Below are 9,358 nucleotides of genomic sequence, written 5' to 3'. Positions count from 1 at the left end.
AGAGATAACTGGGGGCTTCTCCCACGCTCTTTTGTCTTTCCTTCCCAGACTTTCCAACTCATCTGAGTGGAAACAGAAAACGGCTCACAGCCTCTTCGAACAACTTTGAACAAAGTTCTGTCTGACGAGCAGCTAGAACATCTGACAAAATGATCAACTTTTTTCATGCGGTTGCCCTGGGAACAAGGCATGCATGCTCACTTTCCACTCGACATACATTACACTTCCATTTGACATACGTACTTTACATTACAAGAGACAAGCGGGTGGGGGGTGAGGGTGTGCGTGAGAGAGATTTGTGTGGGAGAGAAATCATGTGAGAGAAAGATAAAGCTCTTTCCAGAGAACCTCAGGAATACACATCACTTTTTTTGAGGATGCAGCCTGTCACTGCACATCACCCAGACAGCTAGGAAACAAGCACAATAGGCAATTAGAAGCTCCCATGGAAGCACAGGAAACAGTGTCCATATAATTGGGAAAGGGAGGGAGGAAGGGGGAGGGAGGAGGTGAGATGGGGATTTGAAGGGTCTGATCCCGGCAGTAGAAAAATCACAATCACCTTTATTTACTCGATGAAAACACTGCATAGTTGAGGAAAGTGTCTTTGTGCTGTCGGTGCTTATAAACACAATTACACAACAGTCACACACTCGGCTCTGATGCTTCAAATTGTGCAGAAGATGAAGAAACCAATTGCTCTCTTTTTAGCCTGAAGTGGTACCAGGTGGTTGATGTTTTGTGATGTAAAAGACGACAGGAGCGGTGAAAACTGCCACAGAAGTGTGCTGGCTTTCATCTCAGCACCCGTCCCATTTGGTGTCTTTGCTTCCTTCAACGGCTGACCTCATTTTCCAGGAATGTAAGTGCTCTGTGTTTTTTTTAGCATTTATTCTCATTCATACTCAAGGAAATGAGCGAGGAAAGGCAACCGTAGACGTCGTTTTCCTGTATCCATCAGCGATCCAGGTTGAAGGCTGGAGAAGGCCTTCCCCACGAACTTTAAGTATATTTATTAAAACAAATGCTCAGATGTCAGGCAGACAGAAACTGGTTTTAGGGAATAGTGTAGATGTGGGTAAAGAACAATTAAAGGATAACTCCAGCTCATTACAGGTCGGATCTTAAAGGAATAATAAAATAAGATAAATTTCATGTTGGACTGGACTGGAAATGGGAGGAAATGACAAAATGACCCTACTTCTCACATGATTTATTACCTCAGTAAACACTTTCCTAATGAGATCATGGTCTCAGACGCTAGTTACAAGTCTTCTTAGATACAGCGTCATGTTCATTTTGTGAATCATGGTCCCTATTTAGAGGAAAATAGACAATAAAGCAGGATATGCTTTAGGGCGTGGTTACCTTGTGACTGACGAGTCACTGCACAAGGATGCACCTTAGCAACCAAGTTACTTAACTCCACCCTCTCGTCCAAATATGGTTACTTCTGGCTCCTAAAAAAACATGGTGGTTACGTCCACTTCTTTTATACAGTCAATTGTCCAAAGATAACAAAATCTCCCTCCTCTTAAATTCACTAATGAACAAGTTATATCTTGTCTGTCTGACTTTTAGCAATGCTGAAATGTCCCCATATCTCAGCAATCAATTAGGTGCATATAAGATTATTATAACTAATCATCAGGGCAACATACTAATGTAAATTCATTGAAGGCCCTCTCAAGTTGGAACAACAACTGTGAAAAGTTTGGTATTCTTCAACTTGCCAAGTTGACGTCATGACAAAGAAACATGGCGGACCGAAGTAAATGTTTTTTATTAATTCACGTAATGCTCGGTTTTGTTGGTCTAAGGACACAGGGTGTTTGTACTGATTGTAAAAGCCTCCTGAGGCGATTTGGGATTTTGGGCTATATCAATAAAATTGACTTGCCCTGATTGTGCATGAATGAAAAAAATAAAAAATTAAAACACGAACACCAATTATTACGGTGGTTATAAAACTGAATCATGATGCAGCATCAAAAAACAAACAAAGGGTGCTTTCATCACCCTTCTCTTCTTAGCTTCGCCCAACGATATTCTTCCTCACTGCAGTCATTTTCAGTAGTCAGCACAGAAATACCAACAGTTTAAAAGAAAACAACACTTGAAACATGATGACCGCTGCTCCAATTACACTGATTATAGATCGGTTGTGACATCAGGGTGTCTGAATGTGAGAGACAGAAATAACACCAATAGACAATTAAAATTAGTTTATCACAGAATCAGAGCAGATGTGAGGGAGAAATTAAAATGCTGTATAAATGCTGTGAACAAAATATATTGCTTGTTCGTGAGAGGCTATACGTCAGTCTTTTTGAGCATCTGCTGATATATTAATAACTGCAGTTGTACAGCTGTATAGGACAAATAAATAGAACAAGACAAGAAATACAAGAGATGAAATGCCAGAGAGAAGTTTTATGGCTGATAATGAAAAAGAAAACATGGTTGGTGTTTCAGGATCCACTGATTCAGGGAACAAACACACTAATATTTATTTTATGAATAAATGTAGGTGCTGTTATTTCTGTGTTCTCTATCCACTCTATTGGCATTATGTAATAAACATTTTCCTTTTGCTGTCCCTTCAGATCAGCTGATCAATCACTTAATAGATTCTGAAAGTAGGGCTGTTGCCGTCCGGTAAAAACGTCTGCATACACGTGCGGTTCGTTGCTCCAAGCTCCTCGTCTCCTCCAAGATGCATGTAAGAGATTGGAACATCCTAGATGATAGCGAACTTTGATCAATATCAGTGTGACGGCTGGCGGATGGAGCAGCAAGGAGGGGAAAGTACCCTCAAAGTGACCACAGAGGTCCTGAAGCTGTTATAGGTCAGACTGCAACTTGATCTCACAAATAATTAAGCTAAACTAAGCTAATATCACACGCAGCACGCAGAGGTGTAAAACAAGGCAGACGCTAGCATGACCCATTATATACACGACTTTTCCTTTGAATTCAAACTTTTAAACTGTCCCCCTGAAGAATTTTCTAATCTGTTTTGAATTTCTAATTGTGTGAGTCAATGCGTGTTAAAAAGTAAAAACCTGCTCAGTCAACATAACAGAGGTTAAATTCCCCGGTAGCTGTTACTCCCTGTCAGATGTGGTGTTGCAGGGTTATTGATCAAGAGAAACGAGGACTGAAGGTTACATCCTGCCTGTGTGTGTTTATTTAGCCTACAGTGAGGAGGAGAGCATGTCCTCCGAATGCCAATTAAGCCGGTGATGGTCAGATCATTGTCACGCCGTGCTGATGACTGGCAGGCCTGACAAGCTGGCTGAGCTGCGCATGTGGTTGCTTTAATTAATTGCCAGCGGCTTGGCTACACGTGGGCGGACGGAGCGAATATGGATGTCGACGGAGAACAGCATTCATGCTTCGGATAATTCTTTGTGAAACAAAGGGTGAGAAATTGAGGCAGATTAAAGCTTCGCTGCTCTCCGACAGAATGAAGTGGTTTTTTTTGGTGTTGTTCCATGCGATTGATCTCAGATGCACAATTCACTGGTTTCTGCAGAGAACTTTGTCCGTGTGTGACGAACAACGAAATGTACAGCATTTATCTGAGGGTAAGCTAAAGGTTAGCTTTACTCTCCCTGGAAAAGTGTCTCCTGAACAAACACACACCACTGTATTTGAACCACTGCAGCTCGGCGTGTCCCATGGGCTGAGCCAGATTTAGGCACCAAAAGTCAACATTAGCATTTCAGAGGCCATTTCTATTTTCATTAACTCAATCTTAACTCAAGATTTCCCAAACTCCCCAGGAGCCTGGAGCAGTATCAGGCATTTATGGGCTCCAGGGGAGGGGTTGCCATTTCAGAGCCTTGATGCATCACAAATTTAAATTCATTATCCTCCATAATTAAAGCAAATATATCAAAGACTGCTTACACTGCAGGGATACTGTCAGTGAACTCCAGAGGGACCGAGGCTCAGGCTTGCAGCCCAGGTGGCTTCTAAGATATACAAACACACACACACACACACACACACATTTACATATATGTATATATATATATATATATATATATATATATATATAGCATTGTGTGTTCAGGGTTCCTTTTAATAATTTAACTCAAAACTGTGAGACATCAAAATCGTCTTCCTGCAAAATGTAATTGCCACTACTTTTAATTATACTCTGGTCACCACATTTAATTATAGTGTTCAGTCTGATGGCAGTGAAATAATTTTTGCAGAAAATCAGGGCTCCTTCGCAGACAGATTGTTATAATACTCCTGTAGTACTCTCAGAGGAACAATAAGCATGGATCTGTGCTACCAATACTGACTTTATTTTATTATCTCCATTGAGGAATTGGGAATAAAGCAATGTTCTACTCTTATCTGGTCTATTATATTAAATAACATCCTTTCATTTTACTAGCAGAGTACTTTATGTTTTAAAGCCAAGGGTTGTTACACCTCAAGCCTAAAATACATGAATCCCTTGTCTGTGGTTGAGTGACAATCAGTCCAAATAAGGCAAATCTGTGCCTGGCTTGACTTGTCACATGGAAACACTTTCACATTTCTTTAGAGAGCTGCCTTTGCAGCCACACACTACAAAAAGTAACCATCTTAAAAGGTCATTATAGACTTTTAGATCCCCATTTTAGCCATCAAGGTGGTGCTCGATGGCACTGGTATATACATTCCTCTGATTTTCCTTTGAGGAAGTTTGAGTTTGAATTTTATCAGTGTTGGCCATGACTGCTCAATTTAACCACTTAAGGCTTCAGTCGGTAACAATTTAACATACAATGCAAAACCTTCTGCGTCTCTCTCCGCTGCTCGTATCATTCTGCTAAGCCCCGCCCACTAAATCCAGAAGCAGGAGCTGGTTGCCCTGCGAAACCTCATCCCAGGTAAGGCTCACTCTCCATGGTGAGTGTCGCAAAAGACCCCAGTCCCTGTTGCCGCTACTTCTCAAAGGCGTCCTTCCAACAATTTAACAGTGGCTGTGAGGCTAGATATTCTCCACTGTTTGTCATCATGCTTCTTTGTCATTCGCTGAAGATATTCACTGCAGGTAATACTATGGATAAATACCTCACAAAGCCCCTCTTCAAAAAATAGAACTATCCCCTTTAAACATGTCAAATGGAAATAGGTGTGCTTACCTCAGTCTACAGGAAGAGTATTTCGCTTGTTTTTTTTAAAGAGAAAAGGCTTTAAATGTGCATATTCTGCAATATGTTGAGCAAAATGTTCTTGTTGTTGTTCCAAAAATCAAATGTGCCTTGTGCATAATCTTGTAGTTTCATAAATTTTACATTCTTGGTTGCAGCTGGAGATGGAATTGGAGCACCTTGCTTCCTGAGCTTGAACATCAGTGAGTTTGTTCTGCATGGATTATTTGACGACAGCTACAATGTGTTAACATACAAAAGCTTTCTAAACCTTGTTTAATGAATTAACCATTAAAAGTGTATTTAATGACCTCATTAACTGTTATTCTTCACATCACAATGACGCAAGCCTCCTAATGTGGATGAATGATATTAAAACAGGCAGGAAGTAAAAGCAGTCCACTCTGTAAGGGTTAGAGCATGTGAAACTTGGGCTTCATATGTAGATGGGGTCATGGAAGACTTGTAAGATTAAAATATATATATCTGTTTGATATGTCTCTAAAGATTCTCAGTCATCCAGTCACACAAGGAAGGTTTAAATCAAGGGCAAGTGGACTTGGTTGAAGATACTTGAAGAGGTTAAATCATCCAAGAGGCTTCTTCAGAGGCCGTCTGAAGAAGAAACGTCTTCAAGTATCTTCAACCAAGTCCACTTGCCCTTGATTTAAACCTTCCTTGGATCTGTTTGATATGTTTTCTATAAAAATGCATTAAATGTGAAATATATCACCATTCTCAATATTCTGACTGAAGCTCCTCTTATGCTTTTAAAAATAGAAGAAACACTCACATTTAAAGCTCTCTGTGCTGTAAGTCCGCAGCCCCGCCTCTTTTCACAGGGGTCTTATATTGGCTTGGCCTTTCAAAGGTGGATGTTGAATTGAAAGGAGCGTTGGTTATGGTGAGGGTAACGGATATTGCTCTTTGCCTCCTTATAAGGGCAGGGGGCAGACTTGAGGAAAGTGAAGTGGAGTTTTTATATGATACAGTAAAGATTATGCGCTAAAATCACAGTAGGGCAGCACTTGAGCAAACCAGAGGGGCATTGGAAAGGTACTCGGGTTACAAAAGGGGCATTTGGGGTGACCAGAAAGACAATTGGACCAACCAGTGGGGTATTTGGGCTGATTGGATCAATCAGAGGGACAATTTGTGTGACAGGACAGGCATTTAGTGACCAGAGGAGTGCTTGAACCAGCCAGAGGGGCATTTTGCCTGAAGTGACAAAAAAAAGTACCAGTTCTTACCTTATTCACATTTCAAGCACTTTCAGTCACTTTGGTGACCAAAGGGGCATTTTTACAGACCAGAACACTGTTTGGGTCAACCAGCAGGGCATTTGGGTTGATCTAAAGGCATGATTGGACCAAATGGGCATTAAAATAACAAGGAAGAAGTGAAGAAGGACTTTTGGACAAACGGTTGGGTGGCATGTGGGCAGCCACAGGGGAGTCAACCAGTGGGGGAATTTGGGCAACAAGAGGGTCATCTGGTCCTCACATGTGCCTCTCTATTGCAGTAGGGCAAACATAAAGCATGGACATGTAGGGTAGCCTACAAAGCACAATAAGGGCAGGCTGTGCCCCTCTGTGCGCGCCTCTGACGCGACTTTAAAAGTGTGTCAGACCGCAAAGCCATGTCAGGATGGACATTTTTTGCAGCGCAGTCAGAGCCACCAAAGCCAGCGGGGAGCAGCGGTGCAGCAGGACTCCTCGCTGCCTGCTCGTGCTGCTCAGCGCCGGCCAGACCTCACAACACATCACACCCCAGCCTGCGGCGAAACGGCTTTATTGTCACCGTGTCACCCGAAGCCTGTAGGGTGTGTAGATACCTTTTTGACTGTCTCCTACTGTGAGAGGGCGTATCCGCCTTCAGAGAGAGGCCGAGCCAGTGAAGGGCGAGCGGAGGGAGTGGGAGGGCTTTTCGCTGTTTTGAAACATAGGAAGAAAACAGCGAACAGCCACGCCGCCCACTAAACAAGGCGAAGCGCGCATCAACAATTTCACAGCCGCCGCTGCTGCTGCTGCCCCGATTAAACGCACGGAGGAAGTGGATGAGTGCAGACACCCAGTGACAAGAGCGAGGGCTGCTTCTGTGATCCTACAGAGGAACTAACAAAAGGTGAGCTCTAGATTTCTCCTCCGTTTTAAAATGATGATTTATTGCATGGAGTCTGGCTGAAAGGCTACGGAGTGTTGAGGAAACACAACAAAGTTATTTTCTAAGGTGCGGATCGCTTTGTTTCGCCGTGAAAGGTGGGAGCAGCATCCCTCCCGGTTGGGCTTTGTCTGCACACTTTTGCATGTGCATTGTGTTCAGTCAGACATGCAAAGCGAATGCATGATTTAGGTGTAAGTATTTGAATAAAAATTTAATTCCAGGAGTCTGTAACCTACTTTGATTAACGCTGCTTTTAATTATGTTTAAATTAAACATTTTCTTTAGTTTTATACCCACTCATTTCTTACTTGACCCCTAATCTTGTGGTCCACAGACATTGTTTTTCTTTAAATGAATCAATATGCTCCTTTTGTTGTCTCACTATCAGACGTCCTTTGTGTTGTTATCTGAATTCCTGCCACCCATCGTTAGAGTGATTGGCTCCTCTTAAAAACCAATAAAGCAAACTTTTAGCTTTACCTTATGCAGTCTTATAAACACAAATTAGTGCTTTTTGTTATTTATATTTATAGAGACCCCCCCCCCCCCAGTATTATTTATCAGATGCATCTTTAGTTTCACCCACCTCTAGAGTGGAAGTGCAGGGCGATACTGAAATGTAAGTGGCTTGTTCCCTCCCTCTCCGGTGTGTTTTCAGAAGCAGAATTAGAATTGATGAGGGCTCCAGCTGTGCCACAGGCCATGCATGTTCTGATGAAGCACTTGTTGTTTTTAGTTTTGTGAAATGGGTCAGGAGGATTTCCAGCAAGAAGGCGGGATATTGTTTAATGAAGCTGTGCATTCTGTTTGCTGTTAATGTAAATTTGAAGTTGTGGGCCTTCTTCCTCCATTCATTTTAAAAACCTTGTAATCCCCCTGCTTTATTTTTTTTAAAAGCTTGATTTGCTGCTGCTGGACTTTATCCAACATTTAAGATGTGTCAACTCTTACTTAATTCTGGGCTAACTTAATTGCCTGCAGGATTACTGTGTTCGCATGAGAGATTATGTCGGTATGATTTTTTTTTCTGTGAGCAGTAAACCTGGTCTGTGAGCTGTTTCCTCCTTGTCTCGAAAATTATTTCCTGCTGTGGGTTTTACACTGATGATGACATACAGTAGACGGTGGCCATTGTATGTGTGCTTACAGCTGTATAGATGGCGACTGTTCAGTCTCACTGCAGCAGCCTTTAGCATGGTGTTCTACTGATTTCTTTAGTTTGTAAACAACAACACAATGATGCAAGTGTGTGTTCAGATTAGTCTGTTAATCAGTTAGTTGACAGAAAAGATATGACAGCCTTTGTCTATAGTCTGTTTTTGTTAATGAATACCTTGTTTGGTGTTATGTTTGGACAAAACAAGGAGTCTAAAGACCAGATTAACCAGCTTGGTGGGGCTTGGAGCCCTGAATTCCCCCCGGTTCATCCCACTCTTGTGCAATGTATATGGCCTTCTTTCAAGGCTGTAACACTCTTGACCCCAGATTATGCTGTAAATTCATTTTTATTCAAGTCAGTTTAGGAAGATGTCAGCACAAGATGTAGAAATGAAGGTGTTAAAACAAAACAATTGACATAGTTTTTTAAATAATTGAACCTCAAGATCAGATAATCAAGCAGGACCCACCAATTTTACACATCAAGATCAATTTACTCCCTCATGGGGAAGTACTACTCAATCTGTGTATGTGAAAACGGGTCGTGTATTTTCTTGGCTTCGGCAAGGAAACCTTACATTTTTAATGAAAGCCTGAGGGCATGGCGTTTGAAAGTCGTGGGCCAGGCATAGACGGTTTAATAAAAAAATGCTGGTCAGTTGCATTATGGAAAATGTAGGATTAAGGGTTTTTGTAGCTTGACCAATTATACTGACTAGAAATTGAGATTACACAATTTATGCAACAGTTTTGACTGTTGTTTTCTTTCATCTGTGATTTATTAATCCCCCAACTTCATGGAAGAAGAATACTAATACCTCCTATAAAGACTTGGCAGTTGATTTTCTTCTTCAGTGCTGCATATCCCCATACAAATG

At 41.6% G+C, this 9,358-nt stretch overlaps 1 protein-coding gene across 2 annotated transcripts in view; it reads left to right on the top strand.

Moving 5' to 3' along the window:
* Nucleotides 1-7,068: 7,068 nt before the first annotated feature.
* Nucleotides 7,069-9,358, top strand: part of rnf152 (ring finger protein 152) — a 45,811-nt gene continuing 43,521 nt past the window's right edge. For both annotated transcript variants that reach the window (XM_046041534.1, XM_046041545.1), the window contains exon 1: nucleotides 7,069-7,283. The gene's annotated coding sequence lies outside the window, so the exon portion shown is untranslated. The remainder of the gene's footprint in view (nucleotides 7,284-9,358) is intronic.

Source organism: Micropterus dolomieu, linkage group LG01 (assembly GCF_021292245.1).
Source record: "Micropterus dolomieu isolate WLL.071019.BEF.003 ecotype Adirondacks linkage group LG01, ASM2129224v1, whole genome shotgun sequence".
Classification (NCBI taxonomy): domain Eukaryota; kingdom Metazoa; phylum Chordata; class Actinopteri; order Centrarchiformes; family Centrarchidae; genus Micropterus; species Micropterus dolomieu.
This window is presented reverse-complemented; position numbering and strand designations above follow the sequence as displayed.